The sequence below is a fragment of the Manis pentadactyla genome, chromosome 18 (assembly GCF_030020395.1).
Source record: "Manis pentadactyla isolate mManPen7 chromosome 18, mManPen7.hap1, whole genome shotgun sequence".
In the NCBI taxonomy this organism is placed as follows: Eukaryota; Metazoa; Chordata; class Mammalia; order Pholidota; family Manidae; genus Manis; species Manis pentadactyla.
The window spans coordinates 19,230,166-19,249,264 of NC_080036.1; positions in this window are offsets into that span (position 1 = coordinate 19,230,166).

The window sequence follows — 19,099 nt, forward strand, 5'->3', positions numbered from 1 at the left end:
ATGTTGTGAGTTTCTGACATTTTGCACGTTTGCTGATTCCACTCAGAGCTCCGTTTACTTCATCTTTGAAACTGGAAAATTGATGCCAGTTTCCCAGACAGTGGTTTGGATTCTATGCTGGGAAGGAACCCACTCTGTAAAACAGGGGCTTTTACTAATCAGGGGAATGTCTGGGAGGGACATCATCTCCTTTCTGCCTCATCTCAGAAAGAAAGACTATCTCCCAGCCACTAAATTCCCTGAATCACAAAATAAATAAAGGATTGTTTTTCAGGAAAAAGGAAACTGTCTGAGTTTCCAGAGCTGTGTAGAACTAGTTTGCCACCTGAGTCCTTGTGTATTAGCGAACCTCAAGTTCCAAGTTGGAAATAAAAATAATCCAGACTAAAAATCTGCCATTTGCATACCGCTCGATATCTCATGGTTTCCTGGTGGAAATCACTGCAACCACAGGATTTCACATGGTTTCAACCTCCAGCCACAAGTTGAAATTGGCCAGATGTTACAGGGAAGTTAGGGAATCAGGCTGTTAACTGGGAATTTATCCTAGTGTGTAACCAGATCTAAATACAACTGTATTTGGACTGGGATTTTAGTGTACAGCAATTTTATGCTCACCCTCATTAAGGATATTCCTTTTACAAAAAATGATAACTGTGAGTTTCTCTCTCCTTTGGGCAAAGCAGCCCAGTAATGAGTAATGCTGCCACAGTACTCTTAATTCAACATGATCTCCTCGGCCTGGAAGGTGTAAGCTAACATTATCTCCTCAGGTTACATTGTGGGTAACATGGGGTCCATCCTACATTGCAGCAACCAAGGATTTTATGAGCCCTGGTGTCCTGTGTTTATTTTAGTTCCTAATTCAGGATCAGCTCATCATAACTGTAATAGTTTCATCCATTTCTGAACTGAGTGTATTGTATAAGCAGCAGATTCTTTCAGACTAATTAAGCAAAACCAGATTTTGCACTTTTGTCATATTTGAGCTCAGTTCAAAAGATACAGGTCAGTGACAGACGAGACCTGTCTCTTGGATGACTTTCTCCAGCATGAAGGGGGAACTAAAGCCAACTGACTGTGAACACGTCCTAGGGGCTTAGAGATCACAACTGTGAAACAGTGACATCGCACCATCTCCACAGTGCTTCCTGTGCGTTGTCTATTTTTTCATCGTCCTTGAGGCCCCTGGAGGTGCGCATGCACATTCATCCCTGCTTCATTTGATCCACCTATGCTTGACCACTGCTGGACTTTTTCCCAGGCAAAAGGAGAACACCCGGCAGAGAGCACAACCCGGACAAAGAGCTGCAGAGGTGGTTTGATTTCTCCAGTCATTTCATCTCTCTCAGCAGAAATCCCCTGGGCCTGCCCTCCGGTACACAAACTTGCCTTTGTTGGCGCTCAGCTCAAATAGACAGCTTCCCCTTCAAAACTGAACTCATTTCTCTGAAACACTGAAAGGAAATGTGGCCTGTAATTGTCCAGGGTGAGAGGCAAGGTATTCAATCCTTTGTCCAAAGGTTAATTCTTATCCTTTAAAGCTCCTAGGAGGTATCTTTGAAGCTCTGATGGATTTTGTAAAGCCAAATTAAAACAGCACTAAGTATGTGTTTGCCTTATTAAAAAATTAAGTGTTTATCTCCATTGTGAGCACACTCTTTGTCAAGCCTACATCTACTTATCACCATGCAAAGAGCATTAAGATCGGTTGATTTTCTGAAATGTATCCATAGCTGAAAGTCATTTTAGTCATCTTCCTTTCAGGAGGACACGACTTTCAAAAGTAATACGTGTGACCCAGTTTTCCGACCTACGCAAGTAGAAATGTGCAGGAATTTACAGTGTCCCCTGCACATAAGAAGTGTCAGATGCATTGTAAATAGGAACCCCCTGCACAGTGAGCCACTGCTGCCCCGGTATGCCATATACTTGAGCACAATAATTACCCTTGAGCTGGGAGCACCAAGGGCCTTTGTTACATCTTTCAGCCCTCCTTTTTTCTTCCTTCCCTAGTTTTGCTGTTCTAAGAGAAGTCAAGGTGAAGGTTTTGTTGCTTCTGAAGCTGGGGCAAGAAAACAATTGCCTTTTCCAGTGGTTGGTAAAGAATACAAGGGGACAGTTAAGACAGTTGAAACAGAGCCATTGAACTGAACAACCTTGATGTGACCACCGGGAGAAACACTCCCGTCAGGTACTCCCCATAGGGTTCCCTTTTGGTTGCTAGGCCAGGAAGGTCAGCCCATCTCTGTGGCACTCTCTTTCAAGTGCACAGGCTGAATGCTAGCAAACCGTTTCCACATGACTGCTAGTGTACAGGGAAACTCCTCAGAGACAGACCCCTGACCGGCCAGAGAGGCAGGAACCAAAGCAGGGGGCAGGCCCTTTGCTGCAACTGTGTGTGTGCGGTGAGGGAACTAGGCAGCGATAAAGGTGAGGGAAGCCCCTCAAAGCTGCACATGTCCACACACTAGGTACAAAAAAAAAATAGGAAATAGAAATGAAAGAGCATCTTTTCAGAAGTAAAGTTTATAAGGTATTGAGGATATTGGTGGCACTACAGTTAGAAATTTCTATTTTAATCACATCCCATTGTTTTGAAGGAACAGTGTGAATACAACAGTATTTAAACTTTGGCATATTATAGACAATTCTATCGCTAAGGTCTTCTGTCTAGGCGGGAGTCTTCTACAGTTACTTAATATATGAAAAAAAGAACTAGATATTTCCACTCTTGTTATCTGGTAGGGAATGTTCTCTGCTACGAATGCATAGAGCTGTGATCTTTTGTTACATTTCATATCCTTGGGTGGTTGCTTTTAATTAATGAGCAGAGTGGGCAAAATAACTACATGGGTGTCACTGGCAAGTTTTGGAAATAGCCAGAGACCCCTTAGACTGACCTTTTCCTATTTGGCAATGGGAGGCAGACGTGTTTCCTAATAATTGATCTTGCGTATAAGCTAATGACTAATGACCATGCTTATGCTATCAAGCAGCTTTTGTGACTTCTTGTAAGATATCATAGCTGCTAAGTAAAGTACTGAAAGCTTTTGTAACATTCGATTTCTGCATCTACTGAAAGTCTCTGGGTTGGAGGAAAATGAGTCTTGTGTGTCCCAGCAAGTCATGGGCATAAGTTTCTGTAGCTGGGATGATTGATTTCAAGCTGGAGAATCCTTGCAGTGAGAATATTGAAAAGAAGGCTCAAGCAACATTCCTACATTCAGCAACTTTTATTGAGCTTCTGCTTTATTTCAGGTCCTGGAGACACTTAAATACAATGGACACAGCCCAGCCCTCATGGAGTCCACACCCTAGGAAAGATGATGACATGGGACAGGTATAGCAAATCTACTTGTGTTGAGCCCCATGAAAGAGAAGAGATGGATACTGATGGAGCATATAAGTGAAGCAAACTTAGGTTGAAGATATGGGGGAGGTTTTCTAGAGAACAGGATGCTTATATGAAAAGGGAAGAAACTGAATGTATGAGTGACTTATAGACCTGATTTTACTGATTCTCTGTTATGACTATCACAGCATCTACAATAATTTTCGGTCATTCTTTCCTTTCAAACCCGCGTCTGTCTTATCTCCCTTTAGCTTTCAGAACACCCTAGTTAGATTTGAAAACTCTTCTTCAATTACATTTGGAAATTCTAGCAAGGAGTTATTCTCAGAAGCCTGTCTGATTAAGAATAAGAGAAGAATTATATTTTGACATCTATAATCAAACCACATGAAACAGCCCCGGCTAACTCTTAAAACTCAGACTTCAACTGCATATTACATTTTTATTTTCAAAAACACTAACTCTATAATGCCTTATATCTTGCCATCATTCCATAATTTATTGGGTTTGCAAAATTCTGTGATGATTATGAAATTTAAGGCATGGATTTTAAGCAGAATGAGCTGTCTTTTTCCATAAAATTTGGGATGTCATATTTTCCTTCTATCAAACTAGCAAAAAAGATATCCAGTTTTGTGTAGGTATGGATTAAGGTGGTTGCAGGTATACCCTTTTGGGAACAGGGAAATAAGGCTTTTTAAAATGTGGAATTTGAAGATAAACTATGAAACGTTGACTTGCCAACTTGCAGCATATCAAAATGTCAGCTCAGCACCTTAAAGAGTCTAAAGGGATTATTCAGCCCAATTTTCTCTGTGCTTAATGCCATATCCTGGCTTAGAGTCAGGCTCTTCTGGAAGAACATTTAACTCTTTCCACACATCTTGGCCCCATTTCATGCAATAAAGTTGCCATTTCCTAAATAAGATTCTAATAGTCTGAAATATTTCCCTCAGCTTTGAAAGGATCCTTGCTTTGAGCATATAGCTTACATACTGCGATAACTTCAGTCATCCCTGGCAAGAATATACCAAAATCACACTTATGCCTCCATTAGGAGGGCCTAACAAGAATGGTAATAAGAATATTCTTAGCATTATCCCAAGAAGGGACAGTAACTTTGATCTTATGACATCCCTCTCCCAGTCTATGGACAATTACAAAGGCTTTAATGAAAAAAGCATAAATCTTTAACCATGACATTCAGCCTCTAAAGGGATAGATGTGTTACATCCTATTGTCACATAACATTTGGAAGGGATCTCAGAAGTCTATTTTCTGTATGATTCAGGAATCCTCTCTATTGTTCTTCTGATAGATGGACATAAAGGCTCCGAGTGAACTCAGAGAACTTCCCACCTGAGAAGACAGTCTCTTACTTCATTTGATGGATCTAATATGGGCTTCTTCCTCACACTCTGCCGTTATCAACCCTCAAAAACTTTAACTGCTTGAAGTATTTCTGCACTGAAAGCCTTTAGAGATTGGAACGATTATGTTCTCACAGGACAACCCTACCATATTTTCAATCAAACCATTCCTTTGTTTATTCAACCATTTCCTGGGCACCCCCTCTGAATCAGTTCCCCATTTAGGTACTGGGAATGCAGCATTAAACAAAATGGACGAGGTCATTTCCCCCATGGGGCTTCATTCGGATCAGGTGTAGAGAAAGAAGATAAGTAGACAAATAAATGAAAACGCAAAACTTCAGGAGGAGAAAACTAGGCAGAGGATAATGCTAAGGCAGGCAGGGTGAGGCAGGGAGCGTGGAGTTTGTGTTAGGTGGACAGGGAGGGACTCACTTACAAGTGAACAGACTAGAAGACAGAGGCAAGAGGAGACTTAGCAAGGATCTGGATCCCGCCTACCCTGCACTGGCAAATAAATTCCGCCTCTCCTGTTGATCCTGATTGGTTGGTAATGCTGACTAGATCTCCGTGTTGAATGCTGGTGCACAGGTCTTATCCTAGGTGTTGTAAAAGGAGATTTATTTGATTAACAGCTTCTGCCAGGGATGGACAGTAGACAGATTCATATTATAGACCTGCAACAGTTTTCTCTTCCTAGTCTTCTCTTTCTACCTTGTATACAAAAGTTCACCCTTATCCTCGAGGAATATGTCCCAAGAGCTCCAGTGGATGTCTGAAACTGTGGATGGTGCCAAACTCTATATGAACTCGACATACCTATGGTAAAGTTTCATTTATAAACTGGGCACAGAAGGAGATGAACAGTTATGACTAATCAAAACATAGGGCAATTATAAAAAATATGCTGTAATAAAACTGTGAATGTAGTCTCTCTCTCTGTCTCTCAAAGCATCATCTTGTACTATATTCACGCTTCGTGTGATGATGTGAGATGATAAAATGTCTACATGGTGAGATGAAGTGGGGTGAGTGATGTGGGCACTGGGACATAGTGTTTGGCTACTTCCGACCGTCTGAAGATACGTCAGAAGGGGGATCATCTGCTTCCCACTGAGGCTGACTGTGTGTAACAGATACAGCAAGAAATGAAACCAGGGATAAGGGGAGTTACTGTTTCTTCATTTTTTTAAGTAAAACTCTTATGAGTATTTTTTTCCCTAGTCTTTGCCATGTTCGCCCTTCCTCCAAAGCAAAGGTCACTATGTCTCTTAAAGGGTGAGAGTCTGGGCTGTGCATGGAACTGAGGTGTGAACTGACGCACACAGAGAAGACCTAGAATCACCACACCGTTGTTCTGGGCCCCATGCTGAGACATGCAGTCTGGGGTCACGTGAACTTGGTTTGGGAGGGACTTTGTATCACATCCATGTGTTTAGTGCTAAGTGGCTGCCAGTATAACAGGCACATGACAGGCACTTCTTTCTTCCCTTCGTTTCTTGGCTAAAAGCTAAGCATGCTGTTTAAAGAAAGTGATGTGCATGGGAGAAGGACCGTTTGTCCAAACAGACCCCAATCACTCTAATCTGCAAGTTCTAGCACACCGTGCACAACCGCAGTTTGATGTTGCTCATTCCCAACAAAAGGTTAATGCTATGCGTTTTAAAAACAATTTGGATCTGTTGGGTGGTAATTGGAATAAACATTCAAATCTGAGCATCAAATTTCTCATTAGTTTCACATCAATACCTGCGCTGCAACTATGGATCAGTGAACTGGGCTCCTCGCTGCCCAAGTGGGTTCATTAATCACTCTCCCCTAAGGTGGCTGTGTAAGGAGACAGCTGTTCTGAGCAGCTGTCCTCTGATACAACTCCTCTCACACAGACGGTGGGAAACTTTTTGCATAAGTCGGCCGTTGGTTTAGCTGGAATGTCCACTTGCAGTGACAGGTCCCGAAGCAACTGAGTCTGAGGTCAGTGAAGCATTCCCATTGGCAAATGGTCACTTTCTGGTCACAAATAGAAAGGCTGAAAACCATTAAGGCTAAGTTTCCATATCTTATCTGACTTATCACCAGGAAGAAGAAATACGAAGCTATGCATTTCAGGCCCACAGTGTATTTGGTGAAAAGCCACCAACCTAAATTGAACTCTTAAAACCTTTTTTTGTTTTGCTTCCTAAAATGATATGGCCTGCTCCTTAGCTCCCCTGATCTTCCCACTACAGATAGTCAACTTCATTTTCATATTTTCGGATACACTTGGCCGCTCAGTGAGATCAGAATCCACACACAGCTCCAATTCTCCATTATATTGAAGTGAGTACTCCAGTAATTGGAGCTTATCCTGTTTTAATATATGCAATCAGGAAATTTGAACCGGCCTTGATGGCCCCTATAATATTTCCCTTAGATGCTCTCTGATATGTCAGCGTCTACAAGTTCATCCACACAGCAATGACCTCATGTGGCAACCTTTTTCCATCCGCTAGAACACTTAGTAGTAACATGAGAACTTGATTATCTTCTCTTAGGAAAAAAAAAAGAAAAAAAGGAGGAGAAAAGACTAAGAAAAACAACACACATAAACATGAACTAAAAAGGTATCTCTCCCTTGTAGACAGAGCCAACCAAGAGAAATAGGCACACCCTAGAGAAAATAAAAATCACATAATCCAAACAGCTGTTTCGTGGAAAGGAGGTAGGCAAGAGTTTGTTGGGAATCCACAATAGATATGACTTCCAAGCATATCTGTTTCCTGGACGTGTATTTAATCTTCTCATATAAAGGAAAAAGAGAAGGAGATGTCAGAAGTTCAACTCATGAAAACTTTCATTTCTCTCATTAATTGCAATCATGAAATATACAAAGGAAAGAAGGGAAAAGAATGAAAATTTCCTGGGTGTGTCTTAGGCAAACCCCTTAAAATTGGGCTTCCCTACTGTGCACTCAGAACCGACTCAGACTGAGCTCTGAGGTAGGCAAGGGCACCCCAAAAAAGATGAGGCAACTAAAGGCCATTCATTCCTTCATTCATTCAATATTCCTCTATCAAATCTGTTTTGAGAAACTGTTCTAGGCCTTGGAAACAGAGGCAGACATAAAAGAGACTTGCTTTCACAAAATTTACATTTTAGTGTGCAAAGACAGAAAATAATCAAACAAGAAAATATCAACTCATCATATAGGTCAGGAATAAATATGACATAGAATCCTATTATAAAGAGAGATTGGAAGTTTTTTAAGACCGAGTGGTCTCACTAGGCAGGGATGGGGGTTTAACTTGAGGTCCATGCCGGAGAAGCTGGCAGGAATTTCACGCCTAATGATACACAGCGGGTGCAAGATGCCAGGTATTTGAGCCCACTTCTGTATGAGTGAGAAGCTCCAGTCTTTCTCTAAATCTCCAGTCTATAGGTCATCATGAAATATATGATTGGTTTTGTAAACTATAAAATCAAAAAGTTAACTTGCAATTATATGTGACTTGGAAGCTGTGTAGATGGTATAATCAGATAATTAAATTACAAATTTTCTGTTTCTGCTTGGGCTTCTCCAAATTGGCTCTCTATTCAGCCTTATTGCTCTGGATAATTGGCCAGGGGAAACCCCTGCTGGAAATGGCTTTACCTTATTATTGCTAGATGTTTCCTGATCCCTAAAATGAACATTATTTCCCCATTTATGGAAGTGCTATGTTTTTGTCCTCATTGATTCTGAATATTAGTCTCTCAGAATCCAGTTTAGTTTAGCGTAGCTTAAAATTCCATTGGCTGTGGCGTGGAATATGTTGGGACTGGAAGTTTGTATTCAAGCCACTGAGGGGATGCAGTGTAGAGCAGGGTGTAAAACAGATTTATAAAACATTTAAAAATGCTGCATGAAAGGACACACCCAGAAAGCCTTAGAGAGTTGAGCCATCTATGCCCAGTGGGGTCTATTAATGGAAATTGTTTAATGAGTATCTTTTAAAGTAATTACCTATTACAAAAATTACACATGTGAATGGAAAATTTGGTCTCTAAGAATCTTGGAACATTTTTAGATTTTTGACTCCAGGGATGATTTCTGCACTGAAATCACTACTGAAATGCAGCCCTTTCTGAGGGTGATTGTTTCAGCTTCTCCAACACACCCATCAGAGGTTTGCACTTTTATTATAAACCTAGCTGACTGAAGAATAACCCAAGAATTGAAGTAAAGTTGATAACGTCTAACCTTTGAGTTGTTTATTGACCTGTTGACATAACATTGGATATTTATGCTTTTCCCCCTTTCCTTTAACGTTATTACCAACTTTTTATATAATTGGTACTAGGAGCTCATCAGACAAAGCTATCTTCATTTTATAGTATGCAGAGGAAATTGCTAGGCAATAAATAGTCATATAAAAAGTATTAATAAGGCACATATTTTGAAATATGTTTGCTAACATTCTACTCATAATAATGAATTACATTTTTTTCCTGAAACGTTCCTCCTTGTTCTTGTTTTTGGTGAAATTCCAAATATGGATCCAATTTCTCCTTTAAATTTCAAGTTGTATTTCATTCCATTTGCTTCCACCTTCAAGGGTTGGATTAAAGAGAAGTCTGTGTCCTTTATTCTGACACATAAAACAATAATCTAAAATGATTTGTATAAATTAATCTTGAGAAAACAAGTACACATGCATTAATTATTTGTACTTGCAGTTTTTATAACTATGAATTTTGGAAAATATGTTATTTACCACATTATCATTTCTGACAATTGCATCACAAGTGTGAGAACACTGAGCTACAAGGAACGGTCATAGCAGCATGAAATTCAGAGCTAAAAGAGACTTGAGAAGATGTCTGGCTTAATCTCCTCTCCTTAAAGATGCAGAATCAAGATCTAGAAAGGTTATGGGCCTTGTTTCCAGTCACATAGCTAGTTAAGTATAGAATCCAGATTCTCTGACTGCATGTGTGAAAGGCAACAGGGAGAAGCTTCTAGTGGTGTGAAGTTTCTTTGGCCTAATTATACAGTCTTATTTGAGACTCAGTGAAATGTTTATCTGAGGAATATCTCCTTAAAAAAAACTCCCACTAACTGGGAAACTGTATATTGTGGACTGAATGCCTGTGTCCTCTCAAACTCAAGTGCTGAAGCCCTAAGCCCCAAGTATGGCTGTATTTGGAGAAGGGGGCTGTAAGGAAGTAATTAAGGTTAAAGGAGGTCATGAGGGTGGGGCCCTGATCTGATAGGATTAGTGTCTTTAAAAGAAGAGACACCCAAGAAAACTTTCCCTGTCTTTCTCGGTCTCTGATTCCCTCTTCCCTGTCCTTCCCCTTCTTCCTCTCTTTTTCCTCCTCATGTCTTAGAAAATTCATTGAAACTGGAATTGCTAGCAACGTATTCATGTCTTAAGGTTTTGAAGGAGTAAATTTTCAGATTAACTGCAGGTTATACTACTCTCCAATAATTAATGTTACACACTAGGCTGGCATGCTGATGGATAAGTGGCAGGAAGGAGAGCTGCTGTGTGTAAATACTTCTCATAGCTAATTAGCTGCTTTTCACACTGAAGGAACTGGGCTTAGATGTTGTTCCCAAAGATCACTTGGAAATCTAGGAGATAGTGAAATACCAGGAAGAGAGATAGCTGGCTTTCAGTTTTGTTTATTAAAGCCAAATCACCAAATTATCATGATTTCAGGATATACAGCTGACTGAAAATTAGCACCAAAAAAATTTAAAAAAAGAAAGAAAAAACTGTGATGTAATTGAAATGAAAGTCTTCTGTAAGAATAATATAAGCAGGATTCAAGTGTGAGTCTAACTTACACAAACTGCTGAACTGGAGCATTGATTAGAACCACTTTTTCCCCCTTTTCCTCTCTTACTTTATCTATTTATCTTTTTTGGGAGGGTGGGGGAAATCCAAGACCAGTTTTCTACAAGGGTATAATTGGCATGCCCTTTGGCCACACTTGAGGGTAAAACTGATGAAACACACTCCAATCTCAGTTATTACTGACTACCAAGACGAGAATTTTATATTTTGCATCACTTCATATCAAAGAAATTCTTCAAAATGGTGACTGATGCCATTAAGCTTCCTAGGAAATAAGCAGTCCGGTAGATGTGGCTAAGCAACCTAGTCATCTTCTGAAAATCTCTGGCTAGTAGCCACTTGGGGATTTTTGAACTGAAAAGGAAAGTTTTGCCTGTTTGCCCCTTGAACCTACCTTGGTCTTCAGTGTGGGAACTGAAGGCTGTACGATTTCATTTAAGAAATCTACTGGCGTGGAGCAACAATAAAAAATTGGGCTGTGATCTGGCAGGTGTTAAAAAATGAAATGCTCTTCTATCTCGCCAGAGTATCTCTTATGTTAATGAACTTTAAAACCAGTATGTTTAAACATGCTCCTGTACAAAGGCACCCCCCTCCACCCACTTTCCCCTACTTAATACCTGAACATACTAAGAAAAGTTCAAATTGTTAAAAGGGTGAAAGTATATCATAGAGATATACTAATCCCGTAATTCCTTAGAGGAGAGAATAACCTTTTCTCTTGATATAGGAACCAAGCATTGATCTGTCACACTGTTTGTTCTAGGAGAGCTCCCAGAGGCACATTCAGTTTGAAACGTTAAGGCTAGTTCATTAGGCGTCCCTAGCTCGTTTCTCCGAGAGAATCAAGATAACACTGTGGTTAGTTAATGGCTTTCTCTTGTTTCCCCCAGAGCCTGCCTGTCTGAAGCCTGCAGGCTCGAGAAACTTCTTCCCCCCTTCTCTTTGCTATTAGTCACAGCTGGTAAGGCTCACAGGAGCCGAGCCTGTTTGAAAACAGTCGGATTACGAAAATGTTTGTGTCTCTCCACTGCAAGCAACAAACTTGGCCCAGGCTGCCACGAGGCGATGGAGGGGGAGAGGGGGTTGGGGAAGGCCTGCGCAGGGACGCAGCAGAAAGGGGACTTGCCAATGGCCTCGCTTGGCAGGCCTCACTGAGGAGGCTCACAGAGGCAGGTGGGTGGACTGACGAACTTACAAAATGAAGCCATGCCTCTCAGGGCTGGTGTCTCCTGTCTGGTGCACGCTGTGCTCCCCTGTGTTCTGGAAATGGGGTGGTGGGGATGGGAGTGCTGAAGAGACCCCAGATGCAGTGAGCTAACCTGGCTGTTGCAGTCCCGCAAGACCCATCCCCACCCCCACCGCAATTCCTTCTGTGCATATGTTTTTATAGAACCAGAGGGGAGGAAAGAAAGACAGAAAATATAAACTTAAATGCTGCAGACAGACTCAGGCTCCAAAACCAGATTCATAGATCTCTCCGATGTCCTAGGGGAGGACGCCTGGATGAAAGCACCCTGCCTCACCTGTAGGGGCTGATTTCTGATAGTCCTGTGACTTGGTTGTTCAAAGCATTCCTCTTCACTTTTCTAGCCCTAGAAATGCTGATAATTTTTTAAATTTAGAGTAATTTTATCTTTTTCCACTGTGCGGGCCTGGGTGAAATTGCAAACAGAGGCCATGTGTCTGCCGCTCCCTGGAGCAGCCACTGTTCTGCTGCGCAAAGGGATGCTCGGACATACTCCCTGATGATGTAGATGATAACAATGATGTCATCGCCAGTGACAAGTTACCCTTTGTCACAGGCCCTGATCCTGATTCATGAATGCTGCAGTTGCATTGGGTTTATGAGGCCAATAAACATGTATGCTTTGAGGTCGAGTTTAAATACAAGCCGGAAGGGCTTCATTTCCCTTTCTGGGTATCTCTAGGAGTCATAGTGTACTGAGAAATCACAGAGGAAAGTTTTATGAGGGATCAGGTCAAGCCCGTTAAAGTAATGGGCCTCTTCATCTCACCTCTTTCCCGGCAGTCTGAAGGTGGTTCCTCCTCTAGTTCCGGTTGTTCAGGCCACATCCTTGCCTTTTCCTACATGGTGTGATGAAATTTAGGTCCTTCCTTTGCATTTGGAACATGCTAGTGACTCCCGTGAGAGCAAACCTAGGAGTGTGTACTGACTTCCAAATTCAAGTCGGGTGAAAAACCAAACAAAAAACCATTTGAATGCATTTTTATTCTCTTTTCGGAAAGGAATTCACAAGGTCCATAGCAGTTATGTTTTAGGTTTTTATCTCTGCTCAAAAGTCACTGATAGGAGATGAAAAAGTCCGCGCGGAAAGACAGAAAGTTATAAATCTACTGGAACGTGTCTGGATTGTCCACTACAGCCGTTGTTGCCCAATAGAAAGATGATCACTAACGGGTGTAGAGCTATTTTATCTTATGTTTGCTGTTGGAAATACATGAATACTGTGGAGTGTTTCTAGAACATACCAGCTTCTGGTATACACCAATCCTTCAAATGGGAGTTTTTTAATCATCCAAGGTAAAGGGAAACGACTATATCATTAAATCAAATCAAATCACACCTTGTGTAAAACTTTTCCTTGGACTTATAACTCGGGGGATTTTGTCTAAGGTCTGATGTTGGATACCAGCTGATTGCATACTATTATCTAGCAACTTATCCTGGAGGTGAATGTATCTCTGCATATGCATGAAGTAACATTAGGGTTATTCATTTATTCATCAGGCACCAATAACAGCTGCATTATTTAATACCACTCATTATGAGTACTCTTGCTCCTGGCAACTTTTCCCGATTCGCTTCTTTCTGCCTGACCCTTCACCAGAGTGTCTTCTTCCTCACATACCCTGAGCATTGATTGTCCATGGCCTTGCACCTTGGTTCCGATTGATCCACATTTCCTTCCTTAAAGAAAGAAAGACTGTCCATTCACAAAATAGCTTCGGATTCCATTCCAGCTGGCTTTCATTGAACACCTTACTATAAACAAGGTGTGAACCTTAAAAATAAAAATGTCAGTTATTTTTCCCGAAAAGATGAGTTAATTCTAGAAGAGCAAAGAATTGCAGTTGAAGACAAGCAAGCTACAGCAAAACCAGAGGTAAGTGCGGAGAACAAAGGAGAGGAATGTTCTTTCATAGAAGAAAACGGCTGAGTTGGGAAGGCTGTTCTAGGCGAAAAGCCTACTGGAGAGAACTGGCAGTTATGCCTATTCTGGTTTCTCATTGGCTAAGTTGTGGCAGTCTCTTACTGGCTGCACTGTTGCCAGGGGAGGCAGAAAGCTTCCTCCTCCTGCTGGGAGGTAAAGTAACTAAAACAGTATGACTTGCAAGGTACCCCTCTCTTCCAAGGGATCCGCAGTTGAGGAGGAGTGGGGGGATGTCAGTGCTCCCCCTGCTGATCTACCAAGTCCACTGTAGTGAGGTTTCCTTTTCTTAATTTTCACAATGGCACATTTTCCTGGCCACTGCAGAGGATATAAAGATAAATAAGTCTCATTGCCTGCTCTCTTGGCAGATGATAGTAATTATATTCATAATAATTGAAGTCACTTATGTAGCCCTTATTATGTGTCATGCACTGTTCTAAATGCTCACAAAAACTCACTTAATCTTCAAAAAATCTTTTGGGAGAGGTACTATCATTATCTTCATTGCACAAAGAAGCAGATGAAGGTGGAAGGATTGAGCCACTGTCCAAAGTCGTACAAGAACACAAATGACCAGAGAGCTAAAGAGAATTTGAAAATCATTCTATAGGAAGCACAAACAAAATCCCATGGTGTCTCAGCCAATGGGGAGAAAACACACACACTCTCTCTCCTCTCTCTTTCTCTCCAGCTTTCTTGAAAAGCTAGACTTTTGAAAGAAGAATTTTAAAGTAAATGTTAAAGACTTGCTGTGTTCCAGGAACTTACATCAAATGCTTTGTGTCATATAATTCATGCCAAATCCCCATGTCACAGATGAGCAACTACACACATAGGGAGGAAATATGTTGTCTAAATTTGCAAAGTAGTAAAGGGCAAAGCCAGAATTTAAAGCCAGATCTACCTTAACCCTGCACACGTGCTTTTAACCATTTTACTAAACTGCCTATGTTTTTGAGGTAGATAGTAAGGGTGAGTGCAATTTTGAAAGCCAGAACTGGGAGGACAGGACAGTGTAGGAGGAAGATAACTGTGAGCACACAGGCAGTTATGCATTCTGAGAGGTGATCTTAGGGTAACGGGGTGTATTACCTTTACTCTTCCCTCTGAAACAAGAATGAATGACGCTCACATGCATAACACACAATTGGCGCACCACAGAATTTTACAGGCTCTTGGGGGAGTAAGATAGACCACGAGGCAGTGACACCTGTTATGATATGGAAGAATGAGGCTGAGATGCTTTATGTACAGAAATATGGGGATAGGGACTGGAAAGGAAGGTTGAGGATGTATCCCAAAGGGCCAAGAGGAGACGTTTTCACTGAGGACATCATGCAGTGGGTAGCTATTTCCATTTTTCTAGAATACATGGTAGGAATTCTACTTTAGTAACATTAATTATACAGTAAGACATATTTGCAGTAGTAACACAATGGGCATTTTGGAGGCCCTTGAAAATGACTCAAAAGAAATCTATGAGTGTCTAAAAACATGTAGACAATGACAACCAAAAAGGGGATAAATCCAAAAGTCATTGTGGACATAGTATACACTTTTGGCAACTGGTGTCAAAAGGATTAGAGAAAGAAAGTAAATGAATGGTAAGTGTCAAGTTTCCAGACTGTCAGACCTATAAAATAATGGAGTGGTACTTATGATTGAAATAAAGAAATCATGAGCCTATCTGATGGGATGTTCAGGATGGTGAGTTTGGATTTGGACAACTTGATTTAAGGTTCCCACAGAACATTCCACTGCAACAGTTCTACAGGTATGATATGGGTTTGTGCTCCAGAAAGGAATTGAGATTAAAAATATAATTTTGAAATAAAATTGTTAGAATGCTTTTAGGTTTATAGAAAAATTGTGAAGATACTCTGATACTATGGAGGGCTTCTATATACCTTACATTCAATTTCTCCTACTATTAATATTTTGCATAAGTATGGTTTCATTTGTTAATATTAATGAGCCAACATTAATACTTTATTATTAACTGAAGTCCATAGTTTATTCAGATTTCCTTAATTTTTAACTTTTTTCTGTTCCAGGGTCATAATCATGATACCACATTACATTATTTTTATTCGAGTATAGTTGATAAACAGTAATACATTAGTTTCAGGCATACAACACAGTGATGCAGCAATTATATACTTTGCAAAATGCTTGCCACAAATGTGTCATTTCCAATTGTCAACATACAAAGATATTACAATATTCCTGCCCTTACGTTCAGTGTTCATGTCCCTTTAGGCTTCGGGCTGTTACAGATTTTTGGGCTTTCATTGTTTTGGATGAGCTTGACAATTCTGAGGAAAACTGGGCAGGTATTCTATAGAAAGCCACTCCATCAGGATTTATCTGATGCTTTTCTCATAATTGGACTGGGGTTATGTATCTTCGGAAGGAAAGACCATATGCTATTCTTATCACATCATTTCAAGGGTACATATTATTCATATGACTCATCACTGTTGATGGTGACTTTGATGACCTGGCTAGGATAGTTTTTGTCAGATTTCTCCATTACAAAATCACTCTTCCCTCCTTCCCATTCTGTCCTCCTTGGAAGGAAGTCATTTAAGTGCCATACTCACCTAAGTGCAGTATGATGCCCTCCTTGAGAGTGAAATATCTGCATAAATTCTTTTGCACAAGAGATTTGCCTTTTTTCCACAATCATTTATGTAATCACTGGAGTATTTATATCAGTGTTGGCATATGCATAATTATTTTATATTTTGAATTATAACCCAATACTACTTATTTTATTTTCTTGTTCAAATTGCATAAGTTTAGACTATTGGGAATTCTTTCTGTTGGTCCCTGTGTCCCTTTGCCAAACCTCCACCATTATATGTGGGCTTTGTGCACTGTATCAGAATTGATAGCCTGTATTGTGCCACATGAGACAACTTTCTCAGCTAGAACGCAATGTTTATGCACAGTCTCTTTTCACTTTAGTTTACAGACTCCATTCATTTCCAAAGGCATTTAGGTCAGCACCTTTGCCCTCTTCCCATTTAATTTTGGAAAGCATAATTTGCACAAAGATGATGGCTAATGGAAAGAGTTGAGATGAGTCTGTTGATGAAGTATAGGACCAATGGCACACCTTGAGGAAATGTTGCTATTTTCGGAAGGGTAACAGAAGGTGGAGCAATTGACAATGATAAAGAAGGTTAGGAGGAGAAAAAAGAGTACAATGGCACAGCTGTAGGTGGCAAGGAGAGAAGGGCTATTTGGTCGGGTGATATGGAACATAAAGATGGAGATGAGGCTCTCACCTCTGCAGGTCAAATATGAGCTCTCCTGTTAGTTGCATTCCTGTTTCACAAATGTTCCCCAGAGACATTCCTTGTTTGGGTCCCTGAAGTGCTTTTAAAATAAAAGTCCTCATATCATCCCCAAATTAGCTTCTCACTCCAGTGTCTCCCCCTCCATCCTCCTTCTACTTCTTTTCTCCTTCCCCTCTTTCTCTAGCCATAACGTTTTGCTAAATGTTTGCAGCTATATGAGGAACCCCTCAGTCTATTCCAACATTGATTTTCCAAGTTTACTTCCATTAATCATTCTCCAGGTCTCAAATGACATTTTCTTCAACTAGCCTTTCTTGATCTTGCCTCCCCCAGAAGAAGAAGTTAGATGCTTCTGGTATAAAGTCCCAGCACAATATCTTTCCTGCTATGTCAGCACTGCTTGCTTCTTGGTCTGCCCAAGCTAACCTGTCAACTACATGAGAAGAAGACCATATTTATTTCAGCCCCATTGTAAGTGTCAGTAGAGTACATGACATGTGGTGAGGACTTGAGAAATACTTGGTGCATGAACCCATCTATCAACAAGAACCCTTAACTTTCATCATGTCAGCCTGACTGGCAAATGACATATTCATTGTCATCTTTCAGCCTTATTTATTCCATTCTCCCCTTCTCTTTTCACTGACAAGAACTTCTACTCATTTTTCAGCTTCCTGGTGATTTCTTCTGCTTTGGAAAATATCCCATTTTACGTCATTCGGTTGTTCATTTTGATTTGCCATCCTTTAGTTTTGTCATGAGTCCTTATTTATGGCACAAGACAAATTATACATTTTCTGAGAATAGAGGATGAAATCTGTGTTTAACTGTGGCAAGCATTTATTGAACACTAAGCATATGCATGCCTGGAGAAGACTTGGCCTCTACCCTTTAGGGATTTACAATTTGCTACAAGACAGGTCAAGCACTAAATGATGAGGGGATATTTGCAAAGTAATGTAGAAAAAAGTGTACAACAGAGTACAACTGACTTAGTAGTGACAGAAGCAAGTAAAGTCCAGCTTTGAGTAGAGATTGTCAAGGGAGGCGTGGAGAACTTGGGTCATAGACAAATACAGGAGACTCACTGCTCTTTTTATCCATTTTGCAGGTGCCTTTCAGAGACATAAGAGAAGTTGAAGCAAAGATGGGTTCCAGAAGGTGTGACTTCCAACAAGCCTTGGGTCCCCCACTGACCCATTGTATCACTCAGGGCAAGTCATTTAACTCCACTGAGCACCAGTGACTCCTCTAGAAGATGGTGTTTTAACATGAGCCTACTCCCCAGGGATTGTAGTCAAGTGCAGATGCTAATAAGTAGGATTAAGAGGAGAGAGAGGAAGGGTAAAAGAAGAATCAAAACAGATTCCTAAGTTTCTAGGGCTGAAGCAATAAGTAAATAGCAGTGGCATTAACTGAGATGCTACAAACAAGAGAAGGAGTCTTGAAAGGAAGAGAAAACTAGGGAGGCAGAAATTCCTGATGCTGTTCTCAACATGTCCCATCTGCCATACCTGGGAGATAATGGCCTATTCCTATACACTATTCAGATCTCTGCTCCCAGACCCATCAACCCAACAAAGCAAGTTCAATCACTTCCTGCTTCTACTCTGTCTTGAATTTTTCCATAGCATATGTTCCTTTTGAAACGATGTGATATTTATACTTCTGTTGTTGTTCAATGTTCATATCTAGTAAAAATGCTAAAGGGCAAGTAATTTACATTGCACAGCGTAAAACCTCTAGTGCCCAGTATAGTGGCTGGCATTTCACCAACATTCAATAATGAATGAACAAATAAGTGATAAATGAATGAATGGATCTAAGTAGAGATTGTCAATACGGATAGATATTGAATAAAAGTGTTTAGGGATCAGGAGTCAGAAGAGAGCTGAAAATATAAACATTTACTGGTCATCTGCCATCACACAGGATTAAAGCCATGGGAATGTGGATGGAGAAAAGCCAAGAAAAAGATGAGGAAACACTAGCACAATTGAGTTTGGGAGGCTTGCCTGGTGCCGTAGAGCTTAAGTGTAAGAAATGGATTTGAATTTAGTTGCTTGTTGTT